Here is a 23,401-nt window from a genome sequence, read left to right on the forward strand (position 1 = left end):
GTTTGATATGATTTTACAAGCATTATCACATTTGAGCTTGGAGACAACCTCACAATGGGGAAAACTGCAGGAAGGGGGAAAACTGCAAGATCCTAATGCCTAATTAGGATTAACATGCCTAATCTTTTTCAGCTTAAAATATCTAGACTGTTTTCTGTTTGCCTGACCAATCCCTGACTGACACTACTGCTGACCTGACCTGAGACCTTGGGCAAGGCAATTCACCTCTGTGAGTCCCAGTTGCCTTATCTGTGAAATGGGCATAATAGCTGTAGAACCACTGTGGGCATTAAACAAAAAAGCAGGGGCTCAGTAATGTTAGCATCTTGTTTTCATACCCTCCTTTCCCCCTCCTGCCCTTCAAGACTTATGATCTTCTAGGTCCATAATCATTCCATTATTTTGGTGGGAAATTGATTACAAATCTAGGGGCTATGAAGCTCATTGATGCTTTGGGGTGAACATTAGCTGCCTGAAAGTTTTGATTGGATTTGATGTTAGGCCCAGTCACAATGTTCCACTTTTTGGCTTAGGTTCATCACCTGTCATTCATGACGAGGACGGCTGATTTCTGTCAGGATTTTTGTGATTATTAACTGATGTCCTGAGAGAGTCCTTCAACATTTTTCTTATATACACTTCTGAAACTCATTTTTAACTCTGATTCATCTGTCTTGTTCCTAAATGTGGCAAGTAAATTCCTGGCGGAAGAACAAGGCTTCCAAGAGGAAAGTGGTCTTTTTTTAATTTCTGGTCTACTTATAGGAACTCACTTGCTACAGTTCTTGCCTTTGAATTTGAAGGGCTCAATAGCCAGTGCTCTTGCCCTGTGGGTGGAGTGGATGGGCGACCAAAACTTCTGTTTTTGTCCCAGCTCTGCCTGTACTGGCCAGAGGCCTTGGGCCAGGAACCACCTCTTTTGGGCCTTGATTTCCTCTCTTCTAGAATTGACAGATCAAATCTCTTAAGGGTTTTCTTGGCTCTGACATTCATTGAATGAGCAGAGGGCTCTGGTGCCTCTCCTCGTCTCCTCTCCATGGCTTGTTTCTTATTTCTCATAGACATTGCTCTTCCTACCTCTCTTTCTGTCTGTGTGCTGGATTTCTTTAATGGGGGTAGGATGGATCCTCCCAAGTCTATACTCTGAACATCCAAGACTAAGTGAGCAGACTCGTTCTGCGGTTGTTTGCTGTATGATCATGAGCAAATTTCAATTGAATTCACTTTGGAATTCAATTAGTGAGTGCCTAATATGTTCTAGATGTAGGGCTCCGACATGAGGATGTGAAGAGTGTTCATTAGTTAGGAGAGACAGATAAGTAAATGTGGTGGTGCTGTCAACACCATTGAATGATTTGCAGCCACAGGCCCTGACCTACCAGCATACATGTCTGCCTAATTGGTGAAGTTGCTTGCCAGGACTCTGAACCAGTAGAAGCAGCAGCTGGCTAACAGGATACCCCTTCCCAGACTGGTCTTGTGGAGAGAGGGACACCCAGCTCCTGTACCAGCACACGAACCCACATCTCACTGTTCTCAGTGTTCTGAGAGTGGGAACTCGATCTCAGGCCACAGATCTCATCTTACTACTCCTGGGCAGTGTGCTCGAATGCTGAGGGGTTAACACTGGGCCCGCAGCTTTGTACCTGGGCCCCTGGCTGTTCTGGAGTCCATATTGCTTCCAGGTAAACGGCAAAACAGTCGGGGCAGTAGAGGCTGTGCTGTAGGCACCTTCTTGCACGAGTGGCCAGGCAGAGGCCTTGGGAGGGACTGAAGGACAAAGGGGCAAGCAGATCAGGTGTGACCCAGTGCCACAGGATGGGTAGCCCTGCTCTCTCCCAGCCTGGCAGTCAGCAGGGGCTAGACTCCCTCAGAGCAAGAGAGAGAGCCTTGGGGATGCGCATCTGTGGTTGCATTTTGCCTCAGCTGTGCCACAAGCAGAGGCTGCTGGGCTTCACACAGGTTCAAGCTCTACCTCTGCTTACTCTCCAGGCAATTCCCCCTGCCAATTCACATGACTGTGGGGGTCATGGGATCTCTTGTAGCTAGGGTCCCAGAAGTTCATGGCAGGAGTGTGGTGCCCTGGAGTTCTTTCACTCACCCCTTCCTTAGGACCTGTTCTGGATCAAGAGCTGATCCTGATACTTGGCAACTCTGTGCAGGCCTCTCAGATTCCTCCCTCTTCAACCTCAGTGTTTGCATCACCTCTCTATTGGCTTTCAGCGTTTTCTTTCAAAAAATCTGTTTGAAGTGTGATGGTTTAGTCAATATTTTGGTTTCTCTTGGCGGGAGAGGCATGTCCTGGCTGTGTCTAGTCAGCCATCTTGTGCCTCCCCTAAAATTTAAATTCATTAGACTTGAAAAATACTTCAGAAATGACTGGCCTATAGTAAATGCTCAATTAGTACTGGGCTTTTATCATTTTACTTCATTGATTCTAAGATGCACATTTTTCTTCTTCTGTAGTATAACCTGCCTTACCTTTAGATGTGACTTATGGTGTGTAATGCTTTACGATTGCTGCCAAGTACGCAGCAGGTGTGACGTTGCCCATGCACGTGTGAACTTGGGTGTAGCTATCCATGTTGTTCTGACTTCAATAACATGGTAAGTATTGTTGATATGACAGATGTTTAATTTAGTTGCCACTTAAAATATCTTAAAAATAATACACTATAATTTGGTATTAAATAAAAAATTATTGTATCTGTAGAAAGGCATCAAAACAGAGTGGTAGAAAGTATATTTGAAATTAGTGAAGCAAATATTCATTGGTGGGATAACAGTAATTCTATATTTTCTTGCAAAGCAAACCCAAGTGTTTTTACAGGCTTTAAGAAGGGAGACACCCGTAAGAGATGATGCTGTATTAACATTTCATTAATGTGGTGCATGAAAATGGATTGCCTGTCGAACACAAAGCATTGCAACTGATGGCAACAGAGATTGTTAAATTTTTAAAAATAGATGAAAAAAATTCAAAGCAACAAGATGCTTGTGTGAACAATTCATATGTCTTCCTGGGCTATGTGTCATAGTTTAATTGGCAGGTATCTTTTCTTTCCTTAGTGGTAAATAAAAATGATGATACAACTTATAATTTATGGCAGATAGCATTGGATGAAATAGTGTTGTTGTTATTGTTGTTATTATTATCCTGTAGCTGATGAGGAGGCATTAAGTATGGGAATGACATTGTCAGCTTTGTGTCTTAAAAAATGACTTTGTCATCAGTTCTCCATCTGTGACATGAAGGGATTGGATTAGGTTCTCTAAGGTACCTTTCTTCTCTAAGAGTCTCTGTGTTTGTGAAATCCCAATGCCAGTTACATCTAGTGGGAACCTTTCTTTCTAGCTTTCGCATAGCACTTATAATGCACATGTTTTTGTCAAGACCTACTGACTCCCTCATGGATGCAATTGTCAGACACCTAATACTGCTAATGGCAAGCCAGGGTCCAGCTTATCTATTCGAGGCAACCTTTGCACGGTAGAGAATTTGCAGATGAAGTAACAGGCATTGATCTGCAGCTCCTTGAAAGCTAGTACTCACAGAGATGTGGTCCCTGTTAAAAGATGGTGAACATATGTCTCAGCAGAAAGGACCATTAGCAGATTAATACCCTCCAGTTAGAGCCAGGACTAGGAAGTAAATGGATTTATTTAGGGAAGGGTCCAAATAAGTCACATTAACCTTGTCAACCCCAGGATCTTGAGGGAGCTGAGGCCCATCTGGACAGGCATGCTTTTAACTTCAGAGGGGTCAGGTTATGGATTTCAGTCAGCTCAGATTCTGCTGCATCCTAGCTGAATGACCCTGGCTCAGTCTCTTAACCCCACTGAGATTCAGTTTCCTCATTTATTCAATAGGATCAATGAAACCAATTTACAAGGGCTACTGGGAGGACAAAATTAAGTGACGAATTAAGCCTACCTAGCAACTTGGTTGACATATACTAGATAATCTATATATATTCTCTTTTCCTTCTTCATTTTCTGTCAAGATTCATTTTCTTTCTATTTCTCTGCCTGGAATTAGACTAGATTTGAAACAAATGAATCCAGAATTTATTAAGAACTCCTACAAATCAATAATAAAGAGATGAGATTTCTATTAAAAATGGGCAAAAGTCTTGAACTGGCACTTACAAAAGAAGATATCACAATGGGCAATAAACATATGAAAAGATGCTCAATGTCGATAATACTGAGATACCTCTATGACACAGTTTGAATATTTGTCACCCCAAATCTCATATTGAAATGTAATCCCCAGTGTTGGAGGTAGGGCTTAGTGGGAGGTGTTTGGGTCATAGGGGTGAATCCCTCATGCCTTGGTGCTGTCATTGTGATAGTGAGTGAGTTCTCATGAGATCTGATTGTTTAGAAGTGTGTGGCACCTTTCCCCCAACTCTGTCCCTTGCACCTGCTCCTGCCACGTGACATGTCTGGTCCTCCTTGCCTTCCAACATTATTGGAAGCATCCTGAGGCTTCACTAGAAGCAGATGTGCTTATGCTTCCTGTACAGCCTGTAGAACAGGAATGGCTTAAACCTATTTTCTTATAAATTACCCAGCCTCAGGTATTTCTTTATAGCAATGCAAGAACAACCTAAAACAGTCTACACCCCAAAAGAAAGACTAAAACTACACAGGCTGACAGTATCAAGTGTTGGTGAGAGAGTGAGGTGAATGGAACTCTCATACTTTGCTGGTGGAATTAAAAATGGTATAAATACTCTGAAAAACTGACAGTTTCTCTTAGTATTAAACATGCATTTACCATATGATAGCAAAAATTATGATTACGTCTTAACTTTTTATGGAACAATTGAAGGTTCCTGGAGTAATGAATTGGAATGTAGTATGGTTATTTGAAGTGATTATTACACATTTCTGTTTTAAAAAATCATGTGTCCTATTGGATAAATTCCAAAAAGTAGTATGGTCTACAAAGGTCCCCCAGATCTGTGCACTGTCTGTCATCCATCCCTGTCTCCCTCTGGCCATGTGCCTTATTCTCGAGCTACATGGAAATGCTGGTTCATTTCCCTCTAAAGTTTTTCTTTCTTAAGCATCTACATCTATGAACACTTTTGTTTGTCTACATTTTCTACCTGGTTCCCATCTCCACCCATCTTGGCCTCAGCCTGGTGAACTGTTAATCATTCTTTAAAATCCATATCATGTGTTATATCTTCCGGGGAACCTTTCCAGATCCTTCCAGGCAGAGGTAGTTATTCCTCACTCTGCTTCTATAGATCTCTGTCATGGCCCCACACCATACTTATTTGTTTAAATGTCTTGATCACTGGTGTGTATATAGCATTTGCCCTATAACAGAAATATCATCATGGCAGTCCTCTGTGTTGATTTTTTCTGTGTACTTTACAACAAAATCCAAACTCCTTCCCATGGCATAGATAGCTCTGCAGTATTTAGTCCTTCTCTCTGACCTCATCTCTTTCCACCTTCCCTTGTTCAGGGGGAGGATCTCAACCTCTGGGAAGATGTAAAACTTCCCAATCTTTTACATCTTCCAAATCTTCATGTTTTACATCTTCTCATCTTTCATGTGTTCTCTTCAGAATGGCTTTCCTTGGCCACTTTCACAGTATTCCATATTTTTCTTTCATTGCTCTAGTCACAATTTTGTATACGCTTTACTTGTTTAATATCTCCTCCACTGTGTAGACCATATAAGTTCCATGCAGGCACTGTCTGTGTCTGTTTTGTTCTGTGCTGTATCCTAGAATGTAGCACAGTGCCTGGTATGTCAGACATTACTAAATATAGATTGACTGGATGCAATGCCTATTAGATGAACTAGTGAATGATTAAAGTAATGATTGATCTCAATTTAAAGATAATGGTATTGATAATATTATTTAATATATTGATATTATAGGATTGGAATGCTTTGTGCTTAATTTAAAAAACTTTATTGTATTTTTACATTGTAAAAATAATACATGACCACTGTAACAAGTCAAAGTGTCAAAGATATATAAAAAGTTAAGAATTTTTCCTATCTTCTCCTAATCCCTTTTCTTCATACTAACCAATGCTAATAGTTTTTGTGTATAGAGGTACCCTTTCATTTATTTACATATATACACATATATTTCTTCCTGTGTGTATGTATTTATATATTTGTATATGTAGTTTTGCTTTTTTAAATGAAAAGTGAGATGACATTTTACACATTACTTTATAACTTAATACTTTTCACTTAATAACATATCATGTGCATTCTTCTAGTTCAATAAATACATATCTCTTTAGTTTTAATAGCTACATCATATTACATAGCAAAACCATCATAGTTCTTCAAACAATTCCCTATTGATGAATATTGAAGTAGTTTCCAGTGTACTGCCACTATCATAAATAATCATGCAGTAAATATTCTTATATAAATGTATCCTTATACAATAGGCTATCTTACAATACTGCAAATGCTGGAGTAAAAATCATGTGTATTATTAAATAGATCCTGCCAGATGTTTTCTGTGAGGGAATTTACACGTTCTTCAGCAATGTATGAATGCATCCATTTTTCTTTATCCTTACTAAGTAAGGATGCTTTAGTTCTAAAAGTGTTTTCCCATATCCTATTATTTATCAATGAGAGGTTGAAAGGAACTTATCATTCTTTTGGAGTTCTGAGGCCTAGGAACTTGAAAAAAAAATGCCCCCGTCAACTTCACAGAGAAAAAACAAGCCCAAAGAAAGCAGAGGCACCAGTTCACTCCACGGCACAGTTCACTGTGGCATTGACTCACTAAAAGTAAAGTTTTCTGAGCATTAGTTAGAGTTTCCACTTAAGCAAGTCCGGTCTGGTAATGGGAACATATGGGAAGGGCTTAAATTTGGATATCGAATTTAGTGTCAGGGGAGATGTATTAAGTTCACACTGACTGCTTTACTTAATAGCATTAAAAGGAGGCTCTTGTGAGCTGCATCTAAACTGCAGGCTCATGAAAAGGACAGATGGGAGGGTGAGGAATGAGATTCTAAAAATCAAAATCAATGGAGCAAAGCCTGATTTATCCCTATTAATGGTGATTCTTCTCTTAGGGATTTTGAAGACATCTCAGATGTTTCTTCATGCTTGACAACCAACTATTTCTAGTTTCTTCCTTTTGAGCTGGATCCTGCATTTAACACTTCCCTCCACTAAAAGTGGTAAAGGTAGTGCCTTTGCAGAGTGTCAGGTAATTCTGGGAAACGCTGTAGAGAGGGAAGTCCTAAACTTTGGTGTTTTTTTGGATTTGCCTTTGAGAGCTCAGCTAGCTTATCCACACAGGCTTTGTGGGGACAGCTGGCCAGTGTGGGGGAGAAGGAGGGAATCTAGAATGGCTTAAACAGCGTTTCTCATACTTTAGTTTTTTTTGGTGACACTACATTATTTTTGCTTTACCTCTACACTTTCTGTGCTAATCTTTACTGATTATTTTCCTTTAAATCAACTTACTATTAAACCCAACCTTCTCAAAAAATATTAGGTAGGTTTACTTTTGCAACAACCTAATAATATGTTTGAAATTTTGGCTTTGAAGTTATATATGTGTATATATGTTATATGTATGTGTGCGTGTATATCCCCACCCAAAGAGCAGAGATAAAATAATTACCACCCTAGAATTATATAGAAAATTTGTTTAAGCATAAAAGCAGGGACTGAGTGTGGTCCTTATGTCTGTAATCCCAGCAATTTGGGAGACTGGGAGGATTGCTTGAGCCCAGGATTTCAAGACCAACCTGGGCAACATGGAGAAACTCCCATCTCTACAAAAAATTAAAAAAAATCTGGAAATAGTGGCTATACCTGTAGTCCCAGCTACTCTGGAGGCTGAGGTAGGAGGATTGCTTGAGCCTGGGAGGTCGAAGCTACAATGAGCTGTGATTGCACCACTACCCTCCAGCCTGGATGACAGCATGAGACCCTGTCTCAAAAAAAAAAAAGTAAAGGAAATTACACCCAAAGAGCTACAAAATGATAAAATTTATCAAGAAGGAAAATAAACATGGAAGAAAGAAGTAAGGTTCAAGAAAATACTGTAAACAAAGAAACTGCTGAAATATGTCGTTACTCGTTAGAGTAAAACCTACACATGAACAGACACACACACACACACACACACACACACACACACACCTTTTTGCATTTAAATAAAGCAATAGAAGAACAATTTTAGACAATAATAACATAAAAGCTAGGAAGGGGGCAGTTCTAATGATTTAAGATGGGGCAGCCAATCTTTGGCTTCCCTGGGCCACTTTGGAAGAAGAAGAATTATCTCGGGTCACACGTAAAATACATAACGTTAACAACAGCTGATGAGCAAAAGAAAGGAAAAAATCGCATAATGTTTTAAGAAAGTTTATGAATTTGTGTTGCGTTGCACTGAAAGCCATCCTGGACTGTACATGGCCTGTGGGCCGTGGGTTGGACAAGCTTGACTTAAAACATGCCAAATGTCTTATCCTATTTGAAAGTGAGATAGAGATAATAAATTTGGACTTTATGAGAAAGACCTAGAGTAATATTACATAAACACAGTAGTCTCCCCTTATTCACAATTTCACTTTCCATGGTTTCAGTTACAGTGTAGCACAATAAGATATTTTGAGAGAGAGGGAGACCACATTTATACAACTTTTATCATGCTATATTGTTATAATTGTTTTATTGTATTATTAGTAATTGTTGTTAATCTCTTAGTGTGTCTAATTTATAAATTAAACTTTATCATAGGTATACATGTATAGGAAAAACATATATATGGTGATCAGTACTATCTGTGGTTTCAGGCATGAAGTGGAGGTCTTGGGACATATTCCCTGCCAATAAGGGTGAATTACTGTAGGTCAGTATTAATATGTCTCAAATATTTAGCATTATTAGAGGAAAGAAGAAGCATTGTATGTGACAGATTGATTTTTAAAACGTGCTCAATTCTTTGTCCCTCCTTTTGCAAGTCCTCCTAACAAAAGTCTCTCTGTGTCTCTTTTTTTAATCCCTTGAATCTGGGCTAGTTTGTGACTTTCTGTGTCAAGGGCATGTTCTGGAAGTGATGCGGTGCCAGTTTTGAGCATAGCTCTTAAGAAGCCTGTGTGGTTTTGGAGCCCCAGCAGTGCCATGGGAACAAGGTAGGGCTAGCCTGCTGGGAGATGAGAGAACTGTGGCTCAGTTACATCTGTTGTTATTGCCAACAGCCAGTCAACACCAGCCATGTGACTGAATCTATCCCAGAGCAGCCAACTCCCAACCAGCCCACTGTCTGATCAAGATGCATGAGCATGCCCAGCTGAGATTAGCTGAACCTGGCCCAAATCAACAAGACTGTCCAGCTGACCCATAGACTCATGTGTCATAATAAGTGCTTATTTTTTTAAGCTATTGCATTTCTAGCTGGTTTGTTAAACAGCAATAGTTAATAGTATCCTGCATGCTACAGTAGAAATATTCGTGAATAAGATATAATGACCATGAATTTCTATAGACCTTGCAATACAGTTTTAAAATGTGTAAAGCTAAAATTGATGGAATTATAAGAAAAACTTATATAGCTATACTTTTAAGAACAGATTTAATGTATTTATTTAATATATTTATTTATTGGTAGCTCTTTGACTTATAGGTCAAGAGCCACCAATATATTAAAATATTTATTTATTAATATATTTATTTATTTGTAGCTCTTTAACCTATAGGTTAAGATATTTTGAGAAAGAGAGAAAGAGAACTATAGGTTGAACAGCTACCAATTCATTGAGAGTGCAGAAGTTTGAAAACTGAGAACAAACTTGAAATTATATATGTCGATCATGAAAACATAGAGGATGTACATACATACATACAAAATATTTATAAACATGCAAGAATATTTATAGACAAACACACAGAGAACATTTATAAATACTGACTACATATCAAACCATAAAGAAAGTTTTAACAAAATCCAAGACATTGTAGAGGTCAGATTTCTTTCCAAAACACAATTTAATTACAGATTTACAAGTAAAATTTAACTTTAAAAATACACATACATTTGGGCTAAGTAAAAACCCACTCCTCCTATGCCTCAAAATAATAAAAATAAAATTTAAAATAATTTAGAATGAAATGTTATTACTACACATTCAAATGTGTGAGATGCAGCGAAATAGTATGTGAGAGTAAACTTACAGCTTTAATCATGTTTATTAAGAAAAAAACTAGAGGTATGGGGGTTACATTTCAATAAAAAAAACAACAAATACCAAGAAACCATAAATCACAAAATATACAGCCAAGGAAACCTGCTTATAGTTGAGTTACTCTTATAGAGATAAAGAAGGTTACTATACAAAATAATAAAATGCTTTTTATTTGAGGAAATATAACTGCTAAATTTTCATGCACCAGTACCATAGCTTCAAATGAAGTAAACCAAAAACATTTAAAAATACTAAAGGTAATCAACAAATTCACCATCATCAACCATTCAATATTTTTTCTGGAGGTCAAGCCAATATAATAAGGTAAGAAGAAAGAAGGGATATCTAACATTTGGAAAGAAAGAACCATTATTATTTGCAATGTAATGATTATCTACATAGTAAATGCAACAAGATGTACAGATGAATTATAAAAATAAATTTGGTGGTGTTAGAAGCAACATAAGCAAGATTAGTATTTAGAAGTTGATATGTTTTGAATGTTTGTCCCCTCCAAATCTCATGTTGAAATGTGATTTTCAGTGTTGGAGGTGGGGCCTGGTGGGAGGTAATAGAATCATGAGGGCAGATCCCTCATTAATGGCTTAGCAACATCCTCTTGGTAATAAATAAATTCTCGCTCAGTTCATGTGAGCTGTGGTTGGTTAAGAGTCTGGGACCTCCCTCTTTTTTCTCTCTTCTGCTTTCACTACATAACATCGCCTGTTTTCTCTTTACCTTCCACCATGATTGTAAGCTCCCTGAGACCTTATCAGAAGCAGATGCTGGCGCCATGCTTCCTGTACAGCCTGAAGAACCAGAAGCCAATTAAACCTCTTTTTGTAAACTACCCAGCCTCAGGTATTCCTTTATAGCGACGCAAGAATGGACTAATACAGAAGTCAATGGTACTCCTATACATCAGCAAAAACCACTTTGAAACTTAATAGAAAACAAAAAACATAATGGAGCACAGAAAAAAAATCTGGTTTATAATTACAGCATGAAAATACTTGAATTAAAGTAATGAAATGCATGAATGTCCTTTAGAAACCCGTATGTTCCACAGAGAAAGTTAGAAAATATTGTTCAAGGATATTAAAAAAAGATAGTGTATCTTCCCAAATGCACTTTAATAAAAATTACCTAAATAATTTTTTATTTTTGGATAAGAATTAATAGAATACAGGCTGGATGTGGTGGCTCATGCCTGTAATCCCAGCATTTTGGGAGGCCAAGGCAGGCAGATCACCTGAGGTCAGGAGTTTGAGACTAGTCTGGCCAACATGGTAAAAATCCATGTCTACTAAAAGTACAAAAATTAGCCAGGTGTGGTGGTGCATGCCTGTAATCCCAGATGCTCAGGAGGCTGAGGCATGAAAATAGCTTGAACCTGGGAAGTGGAGGCTGCAGTGAGCCAAGATTATGCCACTGCACTCCAGCCTGTGCGACAGAGCAAGACTCTGTGTCAAAAAAAAAAAAAAAAAAAAAAAAAAAAAAGAATTAATAGAATACAACCCTTGAGAAAGAAAAATACAAAATCAGGAATCTGAATCTCCTTTTATGAAGAACATTAGCTTTTATTAAAGGGAAACTATAAAACCAATCTCTGATCATGAACATATTTGATTTATTCCATTTCTAGGCTAAGTGTTCTAGTTTCTGTTAAACTATTAAATATTAAATAAGCAAGACTTTTTTTGGTAAAAGATGCCCAATGAAATTGTAGCAAAGATCTTAAATAAGATTACCTTTGGCTAAATTCTGTTATCTGTAAGTTAAAGGTTTCTTTGAAAAATAGAATAAAGATGGTATACTATACAGAAAGCCTAGAAACACAGGGAAAATAATACATTTTTTGTGCTGTTCTTAAATTGGTAATTGAATTCATTGCTTTACATTTAGAGATATGAAAAAGCATCTGAAAGTTGATAAAAATAAATCGAGCGTATGATTTGAAGAATGCAATGAATATATTATTTAAGAATAAATTTATGTAATGCTTTTTAATTTTTTAGATACCCTGTAAATGATATAACAGCATGAATAGTCTAGAAACAGATGTACACATAAAATTGGGAATTTGATATATGATGGGTGGAGGAGAGCGACTTAATAAATATTTAACGTGCAGGGTTGACACAATTAGCTTGTCAGAAAGAAAAAATGGATTTTTTCTCATGCTATTTATAGGAAATAAATTTCAGAAGGTTTGAAATACTAAATATAAAAACAAAGCTTTACAACTTTAAAAGCAAATATAGGATAATAAGTTTTGGATCCAGTGGATGTGCTAGCTTGTAAAGGTTAGGACCTGCTGGGATTACAAATGAAACATCAGATGACAACGACATAATGCAACTAAACAACTGCTTCTTACTCATGCCAGAGTTCACTGGACAGCTTTCCATGGCCTTACTCAGGGACTCGAGATCTTTTTATATAATGGCTCTACCTTACTTTAGGACTTTGAAATCCTATCTGTATTCTCTGCATCTACCTTATTAATGAAGGAGAAAAGAGCATGAGGAATCACGCAGGACATTTTAGAGGCCAGGTCTGGAAGTGACACACATCACATCTACTAACACTCCACTGGTCAACCACAAAGGTGCAACACTGGGAAATGCTGTGGTCTAGTAGCATGTCAAGAAAGAGAGAACATACATTTCAGTAAATAGCCAGACTTTGTCCTAGGGTAGAGAACATTTTCTTAAACAAGTATATTAGTCCATTCTCACATTGCTGGAAAGAACTACCTGAGACTGGGTAATTTATAAAGAAAAGAGGTTTAATTGGCTTATGGTTTTGCAGGCTGTACAAGAAGCATGGCTAAAGAGGCCATTGGAAACTTACAATCATAGTGGAAGGGTGAAAGAGAAGCAAACATATCTTCACATGGCAGCAAGAGAGAGACAGAGCAAAGGGGAAGTGCTACACACTTCTAAACAACCAGATCTCATGAGAACTCACTATCATTAAAAAAGCAAGGGGAAAGTCTGCCCTCATGATATAATCACCTCCTGCCAGGACCCTTCTATAATAACACTGAAGATCATAATTCAACATGACATTTGGGTGGGGACACAGAGCCAAACCATATAATTCTGCCCCTGTCCCCTTCCAAACCACATGTCCGTCTTATATTTCAAAACACAATCATGCCTTCCCAACAGTCCCCCATTGTCTTAACTAATTCCAGCATTAACTCGAAAGTACAAGTCCAAAGTCTCATCTGAGGCAGGGCAAGTCGCTTTCACCTATGAGTCTATAAAATAAAAAAACAAATTAGTTACTTCCAAGATACAATGTGGCTACAGGCATTGGGTAAATGCTCCCATTCCAAATGGGAGAAATTGGGCAAAAAAAGAGGCCACAGGCCCCATGCAAGTCTGAAACCCAGAAGGGCAGTCATTAAATCTTAAAGCTTCAAAACAATCTCCTTTCACTCCATGTCTCACATCCAGGCTACGTCGATGCAAGGGGTGGGCTCTCAAGGCCTTGGGCAGCTCTGCCTCTGTGGCTCTGCAGGGAACAGCCCTTGTGGCTACTTTCATGGGTTGGTACTGAGTGCCTGTGGCTTTTCCAGGTACACAGTGCAAGCTGTTGGCAGATCTACCATTTTGGGGTCTGGGATCTGGGGAGCAGTGGTCTCCTCACAGATCCACTATGCAGTGCCCCAGTGGGAACTCTGTGTGGGGGTTCCAACCCCATATTTTCCTTCTACACATAGTAGAGGTTCTCCGTAGGGCCTCTGCCCCTGCAGCAGACTTCTGCCTGGATATCGGGCATTTCCATACATCCTCTGAAATCTAGGAGGAGGGTTCCAACCCTCAACTCTTGCTGTCTGTACACCCACAGGTCCAACACCAAATGGAAACTGCCAAGACTTGGGGCTTGCACCCTCTGAAGCAACGGCTTGAGCTGTACCTGGGCCCCTTTTAGCCATGACTGGAGCATCTGGGATGCAGGGTGCCATGTTCTGAGGCTGCACAAGCAGTGGGGGCCCTGGCCCTGGCCCATGGAAACATTTTTCCCCTCCTAGGCCTCCAGGTCTATAATGAGAGGGGCTGCTGTGAAGGTCTCTGAAATTCTCATGGGATTTTCCCCATTGTTTTGACTAGTAACATTTGACTCTTCGTTACTTGTGCAAATTTCTGAAACCTTGAATTTCTTCCCAGAAAATGGGTTTTTCTTTTCTAATGCATGGTCAGACTACAAATTTTCCAAACTTTTATGCTCCATTTCCCTTTTAAATATAAATTCTAGTATCAGGTCATTTTTTTGGTCTATGCAAATGAGATAGGCTTTTAGAAGCAGCCAGGCAATATCTCAAAGGCTTTGCTGCTTAGAAATTTCTTCTGCCAGATACCCTAAAACATCTCCCTCAAGTTCAAAGTTCCACAGGTCTCTAGAGCAGGGGTACAATGCTGCCAGTCTCTTTGCTAAAGAATAGCAAGAGTGACCTTTGCTCCAGTTCCCAATTAGTTCCTCATCTCCATCTGAGACAAACTCAGCCTGGACTTCACTGTTCATGTCACTATCATTTTTGTCACAGCCATTCAATAAGTCTCTAGGAAGTTCCAAACTTCCTCATGTCTTCCTGTTTTCTTCTGAGCCCTCCAAATTGTTCCAGCCTCTGCCTGTTACCCAGTTTCAAAGTCACTTCCACATTTTCAGGTATCTTTATAGCAGCACCCCACTCCTGGTACCAATTTTCTGTATTAGTCTCTTCTCACATTGCTATAAAGAATTACATGAGACTGGGTAATTTATAAAGCAAAGAGGTTTAATTGGCTTACAGCTCCACAGGCTGTAAAGAAAGCATGGCTGGGGAGGCTTCAGGAAGCGTACAATCATGGTGAAAAGTGAAGAGGAAGCAAGCGTGTCTCACCGTGGTGGAGTGGGAGAGAAAGAGAGTGAAGGAGGAAGTGCTACACAGTTTTAAACAACCAGATATCACGAGAACTCACTATTATGAGAACAGCAAGTGGGAAATTAGTCCCTATGATCCAATCACCTCCAACCAGGCCCCTTCTCCAACACTGAAGATCATAACTCAAAATGAGATTTGGGCAGGGACACAGAACCAAACTATATCAACAAGATACAAAAATATAGATCTAGTAACACAAAGTTTGATGAATTTTATCAGATTAAAAGTTAAACTTCCTAATAAGAAAGGTAACGTAAGTGAAATTAAAATATAAGCTCAGATGGGAAGAAGCAATATATATAATAGACTTATAATGCAGCATACACACACATTCAGTGAGTCAGTATGAAATAGTCAACACAAGAGAAACATGCATATAATTTATGCACAGGTATGCACAAAAGAGAGAAACTGAATATCATATAAATAAGACAGGATGTTCAACCTTACCAGTAATCAGAGAAATGCAAATTAAACAACAAAATAAGATACCATTTCTCACCTATAGCTTAGCAAAATTAAAAAATTCCGAAAATACCAAGTGTTGGCAAATGTGTAAAGAAATCAAAACTTTTATACTGCTTATGGAATTGTAAATTGCTACAACCATCTTGGATTTGGTAACATCTAGGAAAATTGAACATGTGCATACTCTAGAGAATATACTTGGCATTTCCGTTTCTAAGTATAGCCCTTAACAAAACTTTCACACGCGTTTATAAGCAAAGTCATATAAGGGTATGTGCTGAAGTAAAGTTTTAAATAACATACATCTAAAAAGAATCTACATGTCTATCAATGAGTAAATGGAGAAACGAATCTAGTCACAAATGAAATAGATCTATATGTTTCAATATGAATGGATTTAAAATGTTAATAAGGTAAAATAAGGAAGTCACAAAGGGATTAATATAATGAGTCATTTATATAAATTAGAAAAATAAACTTTCCACATATACTTATGGATTTACCATTATAACAAAGCTATGTAGTATAGACTGGAAGACCCACATGAAATTCATGACAGTGGTGCCTCTCGGGGAGGGAGATGGAAAATGGAGAATTAGAATGAGGAGGGTGGCAATGGGATTCCAACTTTGTCCATTTTTATATATTTAATCTTTTAAAAAAGTAACTGAAGCTGGAAGCAAGTATGGTGACATCTTAAAATCCTAGGTGACTCATGCCTGTAATCCTAGCATTTTGGGAGGCGGAGGAAGGCAGATTGCCTGAGCTCAGGAGTTTGAGACCACCTTGGGCAACATGGTGAAACCTCGTCTCTACTAAAATACAAAAAATTAGCTGGGCATGGTGGCATGCACCTGTAGTCCCAGCTACTTGGGAGGTTGAGGCATGAAAAATCACTTGAGCCCCAGAGGTGTAGGTTGCAGTGAGCCCAAATGGCATCACTGCACTCTAGCTTAGGCTACAGAAGTGAGACTCCATCTCAAAAAAAACAAAAACAAAAACAAAAAAAAAAAAAAAAACCACAAAAACAAACAAACAAACAAAAACCTAGGTGTTTAGTATGATATTTGTCACATTTTCATGTATTTTCAACATTTTAGCAAGAAAAAAGAAATCCTCCCCTTACCCCCATTACCACACACCTCACTATTAGTATTATTTGGTCTTAGCACTGAAATTATTCGATCTCTTAGAGAAAAACACTAACTGGGTGTTTTCATGAAGCATGAATAAACCATTCCATACTCAGGCATTAAAAATTTCTCTGTTGGTTAGTATTGTTCAGAGGTCTTATTCTGAACAAATAAGACAGGAGTAGGGAATTGGGTAGTATTTTAAAAAGTAAACGTGATAGTTGCACAAAAGAAAGGTCCAAATTAGAATGATTGGGATATGTGTTAGACCTGAAGAAGAATAAAGCCATTCCTGCAGTTTTCTTTATCTGCTGGGGTGAAGTGGCTCTATTGGCATTAGCCTCAAAGTCAAGTCAGGCTGGAAATGCTCCATCCAGAATATAGGAAACATGTAGCGAGTTGGGGTTCAAGTACAGCCAACGAACCACTTGAGTGATTTGGATTAGAAAAGGATTTGACACAGGGAATTATTGCTTCAGTAATTGTTGGTAGTGTTGGAGGAGTCAGCTCTAGGCTGGGTCTCCAAGACCAGCTTCCAGAAAAATACTGAAGAACTGGCCTAATGGGGGAACTATTTGTCTGTCTTAATCTGTAAGCTGTTTGTTATGGCTTAATTTCTCTTCCAGAGCCTAAGATAAGGACTTGGGTGCTGACAGTTCATGCGGACAGTTTTATCCCAGGAAGCCAGGATAAGGGCCTGGGGAGACTGAGACAGAGAAGAGTGGGGAATGTCAACAAAGTGCACATTTAATGGGATGGTTACCACTGTAGACTTCTGAGGACCCGCTGAGGAAATAAATGGAATGCACCTGAGAACTCTCCCTTCTACAATGAGATACTGGGACATTTATCCATGACATTTGCTCCCTGAGGGTTATGGGTTGGTCTCAAGTGTGTGAACAGTTAGAACTTGTGGATTACATCTCTATGAGCTGGACCACCTTTTATGACTTTGGAGAAAGTCTGAAGGTTGAAACAGAGAAACAGACTTGCCATGGCAGAGGCTTGAGGTAGAATGCAGGCAGCTTCCCACCCCAGCTATGCTAAAACCAGGTCAGATGAGGGGGTGTAGCATGGGGCATGACAAGTGTCTGCTATTTTTGGGGAATCAGATTTTCAGCAGTTGGTTACAAACTGACACTGCCATATTCTTGATCTGAGGATTAGGAAGATGTTACTGCAACTGTTGGCTGAGAGCTATGTCACCCACTCTAGATCTGTCCCCCAAAAATGGACCTCACCTACTGCCTCCTGTCTTCCTGGTTAATCCAGTTCTGGAACTGATGGCCTCAGTAGGCACAGCTGGTAGGAGAAACCTAAATCAGATCCAGAACTCTAGCTGCAAGGGAGTCCAGGATATGGGGGTTTTAGAATTCCAACCTCTGCAGGACCAGAGGAGACCTTAGACATTTGATACAGATATTGAGCTGGCCGGATTTACCCTGTCTGCCCCACACATCTGATGTAGTTCTATTGCTTTGTTATTTTGGTAAGACCGGGTCTTCCCTTGAAGCCTGCCCTTGAAGTCTATCCCCATTCAGGCCCTTCTCCAGGTTGAGCTCATTGAAGAGGGAGAGACAGTATCATCTTTCAGGGGAAGCAACCTCATCAACATTCTTAGAGCTCTCTGATTTGTTCTCTCAGCTCTCATCACAATTGTAATTATACAATTATTTTAAAAACTGAGGATTTACCATCTTTCTGCTAGACCAGAGACCTGTGGGGACAGAAATCATGCCTCTGGCTTGTTTATTTTTGTCCCTAGCGCCTAGAATATGCCTGGCACTGGTATGTAGGCATGCATTGCATATTATTTGAATAAATGAATAGAAAATGACCATTTCCATCCAAAAAATGAATGGAAAAAAACTACAGTTTATGTTTCCTTTATCTATACATGGATGTTTTATCAGTGCATTAGGAATAAAAGAACCTACATTAAACATTGCTTTTGAAAATAAGTACAGTAAGAGAAAGGTCTGGTCTAAAGTGACTAAATTATTCTACCTAGGGAATGTGATATTTTTGGCTCTGGCTGTTAACTAAAGGCTGCTATTTCCAGTCCTGGTCTGGAACAGACATTAGTGAGCCAGGCAGGTGGTCACGGAGAGTGACAGAGAAGGACAGGATGATAGTATTCTACTCTGATTGGTCTGGAGAATCTAAAAGCAATATACTGTGTAACATAGGAAAACATCAGGAAGAAGAAAAGAAGTTGTTTATGAAATCCTATTAAGGGGGATTTTCAAAATAATTGGATGTAGAAGAAAAATACACAATCTTTGAAATTGGGAGGTATATTGTACAGGATGCTTTGTTAGGTTCTTTTTGGTTTAACTTAGCTGACTCTCTGAATAGACACAGATCTTAAATATTGTTTGAGCTATTTCTTGTTCCCAGCAAGGTTTAGATGTATTGTTTATTTCTACTCCTTCCAATAAGTCTATTATTATTATCTCAATTTTACAGAGAAGAACACTGGTGATTGGAGAGGTTGCTAATCTACCCAAGGTCATACAGCTAACAGGTGAAGATTTCTAGTTTTTGCCCACCTGATTCCATAGTGCATGCTCTTAACCACTGCTAATGACCCAGGCTGCAGGGTCAGCAGACCTGGGTTTAAATTCATGCCTTCCCTTTCCTTACCGGCATGTGGCTAAAACCAGTTGGGCCTCAATTCCTTCAGCAGTATGATGTAGCTAACACTCGCCTTGCAAGATGGTAGTGAGAATTGGAAACAACACATATCACTCGATACATAGTAGTGTTACTTTTGTAGATGATTAGTAGACAGTGGAAGGGTAGGGTGCCCAGAATCTGGGGCAGGGAGGTGTCGAAGAGGCAGAGAGCACCCACCTGTCTGCTGACTCCCAACAGGTAAGCTGTGAGCTCCTTACCTTTTCTGTATTCTATCCTCCAAAAATTTGCAGAGCGGATGCCATGCGCTTGAAGCACAGTGCTAATTGTAATGTGCTTCTTGAGTCCCCATGAAAGCTGCAATACTCAGAAGTGTTTTTATCTTATATTCATGAAATTGCCATCATAGTCAAGACTGTGAAATATCCCTCATTCCCCAAAGTTCCCTTGTACCCCTGTGTACTCTCTTCTTCCAGCCCCTTCCTCATGTCCCCAGGCAACCCTGATAAAACTTCTGTCATTATAGATTAGTTTTTCTAGAATTTTATCTGGACAGAATAATGCAGTATGTACTCATTTGTGTCTGCATTTTTTTGTTGAGCGTAAATAACTTGGAGATCCATTCATGCCGCTGCTTATATTAATAGTTTATTCTTGATATTGCTGATTAGAGTTACTTTGTATGAAGGCACCACAGTTTTTTATTTTTAATTTTTAATAGCTTTATTGAAGTACAATATATACTGTACAAAAAACCATACCTATTTAATACATGCAATTTGATGAGTTTCTACATATGTGAATGCCTGTGAAACTGTAAATTATGTACAATCAGGATAACAATACGTATCTAATACTTGTAAATTTTTTTTTGTATCCTTTGTGGTGTTTTTTTTGGTGCTAAGAACACAACGTAGGATCTACCTTCTTAAGAAATTGTCAAGTGCACAATACCATGTTGTTAACCATAGGTACTGTTTTATGGCAGATCCCTAGAAGTTATTCATCTTGTATAACTGAAACAGTATACCCACTGAAAAACAGCTCCCCGTTTTCCCCTCTCCCAAGCCTCTGAAAAACTCCATTCTACTTTCTGAGTTTGACTATTTTAGATATCTAATTCAAATGGTTCATGCAGTATTTGTCTTTCTGTGATTGACTTGTTTCACTTAGTATAATGTTTTCTAGAATCATTCATGTTGTTGCAGGTGGCAGATTTCCTTTTTTTTAAAGGCTGAAGTATATTCCATTGAAGTATATTCCATGTATGTACCATATTTTCTTCCTACATCTGTTGATGGACATTTAGATTGTTTTCTTATCTTGGCCATTATAAATAATGTTGTAGTGAACTTGAGAGTGCATATATCTGTTTGAGATCCTAATTTCAATTCTTTTGGATATATACCCAGAAGTGGGGTTGCTAGATAATAGGGCCACTATATCTTTAATTTTTTGAGGAACCTCCATACTCCACAGAGGATGCACCATTTTACATTCCCATCAGTAGTCTGTAAGAGTTCCAATTTCTCCACATTTTCCCTACCACTAGTTATTATTATTATTATATTTTGATAAAAGCCATCCTAACAGGTATGAGGTGATATGTCATTGTGATTTTGATTTCATTCATTTCCCTGATGATTAGGGACGTTCATATACCTGTTGGCCATTCATATGTTTTCGTTGGGTAAATGTCTATTCCAATCTTTTGTCTATTTTAAAAATTAAGTTTTTTTGATATCGAGTTTTAGGAGTTCCTTATATATTTTGGATATTAATCCCTCATCAGATATATAGTTTGCAATTATCTTCTCCCATTTCTTAAGTTGTCTTTTCACTCTGCTGATTACTTTTGCTGTGCGGAAGCTTTGTAGTTTTATGTAATCCCATTTGCCTAATTTTGCTTTCATTGTTCATGCTTTTGGTGTGCTATTTAAGAAATCACTGTCAAGCTCAATGTCATAAAGCATTCACTCATCTCTTGGTGGACTTTTGGGTTGTTTCAATTTTTTATTTATTGCAGATAAACCTGATATGAACATTTGTGTACATGACTTTATATGGATATATACTTTCATTTATTTTGGATTAATATCTAGATGATCATGGGATAAATATTTTAATTTTAAAAGAGATTGCCAAACTGTTTTCATTAGGAGTGTTTTAATGTTTTCCTCATATAGATGTTGCATATTTCTTATTAAGGTTATTCTCAATTATTTATTTTTCTTTGCTGTTATTATAACAAGGAGTAGTATTTTCTCTACCATTTCACATCCTAATTGACTATTTTTGGTGTACATAAAAATTATTACTTCCTGTAGATGACTTCTTTTATAATATGCTAAGTTATTGTATTCTTTTATTTGAGTTACTTTTATCATTTATTCGTATCACTGAAAATAGAGACAACTTTACTTATTCTTTATCAATTCTCATGCATTTAGTTGATTTGCTTTGTCTAATTGCATTGGCTAATACGTGCATTACAATGTTGAGTAGTAGAGGAGATGGTAAACATACTTTTCTTGTTCCTGATCTTAGAGGAAAAGCCTGCAGTATTTCACCACTAAGAAATATGCTGCTAAGAAAATATTCAGCAATTTCTATTTTCTTGAATGATTAAATAGGGACTACATGTTGAATTTTGATGCTTTTCAAGCATATGTGGTGATAATCACATTTTTCCTTTGATCTATTAATTTGATGGATTATGTTAATATAATTTCTGATACGAAACCAACCTTCTATTCCTGGCGTAATCGTCATTTGGCCATTTGATTTCATTTTTGAAGGATGTTTGATTTTAGTTGGATATGGAGATCTCATTTGGCAGTTATTTTATTTCAGTACTTTAGAGATATCACCCCATTGGCTTGCTTCTGTAATTTCTCTTGGAAAACCGGCAATCAAGCTTATTGCTGTTCCTTCAGAGGTAAAATATCTTTTTAAAAATCTGGCTGCTTTTAGGACTTTTACTTTATCTTTGGTTTTTAGCAGTTTTACTGTGATGTACTTTAATGTTTTCTTTATATTTAAACCATGTGTAGGTTACAGAATTTCTTTAATCTCTGGCTTGATATCTTACTAATAGTTTTGAAAACTTCTCAGTTAGTTCTCAAAACCAAGGCTCCCTTCAAATTCTTTCCAGTTTCTACACACTGCCCATTTCCAAAGCCACTCCCACATTTTAAAGTTTTTGTTATGGCGTTCTTCCATTTCCAGGCTCCAATGTCTGTACTAACGTCAGGAACAATCTAGTGCTGTGTAACAAATAATACCAAATATATTCTCTCTCTTCTTATTTTGAGATTTTAATTACACATATATTAGATGTTTTCAGTATGTCCTATATGTCTCATACTGTTTCCCGTATTTTTTACCTTAAATTTTTTTTAATGTGCTTTAATTTGATTATTTTCTAGTGACTCCAGGGTGCTAATCATCACTGTAGCTGTTTCTAACCTGCTATTAAGACTATATATTCTATTCTCAATTTTATGTAACTGTTTTTATTACTAGAATTCCTATTTGATACTTTTAAAAATAGGCTTCATTTTTTTCTGATAATATTTTCCACCTTTTCACCTGTTTCCTTAAGTAGATTATTTTAAGCTTGCGGACAGTAAAGTCTCTGTTTAATGACCCCAACATATGGATAACTTTCGTTTGGACCTCTTTACCCTGTGCTGTGAACTGGCAAGTGCAGTAAGGGAAGAAAACAGCACCAAACACAAGACTAACTCCTAGGCATTCCCCTTCTCTGGAGATTTTGGCCTCTTCAGTCTCAATTACTGTACTTGATTACTCTCAGATACTTTCAACAGCTGCTTTTCTTTTGTATACTTGTGTCATTTTTTCTTTCTCTTTCTCTCTTTTTATTTATTTGTTTTCATGTCCTGGCACGCCTATAAATTTTTGATTGAATGTTAGATATTGTGTATAAAAAATACCAGGCATGGTGACATGTGCCTGTAATCCCAGCTACTCAGAAGGCTGAGGTGGGAGGATTGCTTGA

Source organism: Piliocolobus tephrosceles, chromosome 7 (assembly GCF_002776525.5).
Source record: "Piliocolobus tephrosceles isolate RC106 chromosome 7, ASM277652v3, whole genome shotgun sequence".
Taxonomy (NCBI): domain Eukaryota; kingdom Metazoa; phylum Chordata; class Mammalia; order Primates; family Cercopithecidae; genus Piliocolobus; species Piliocolobus tephrosceles.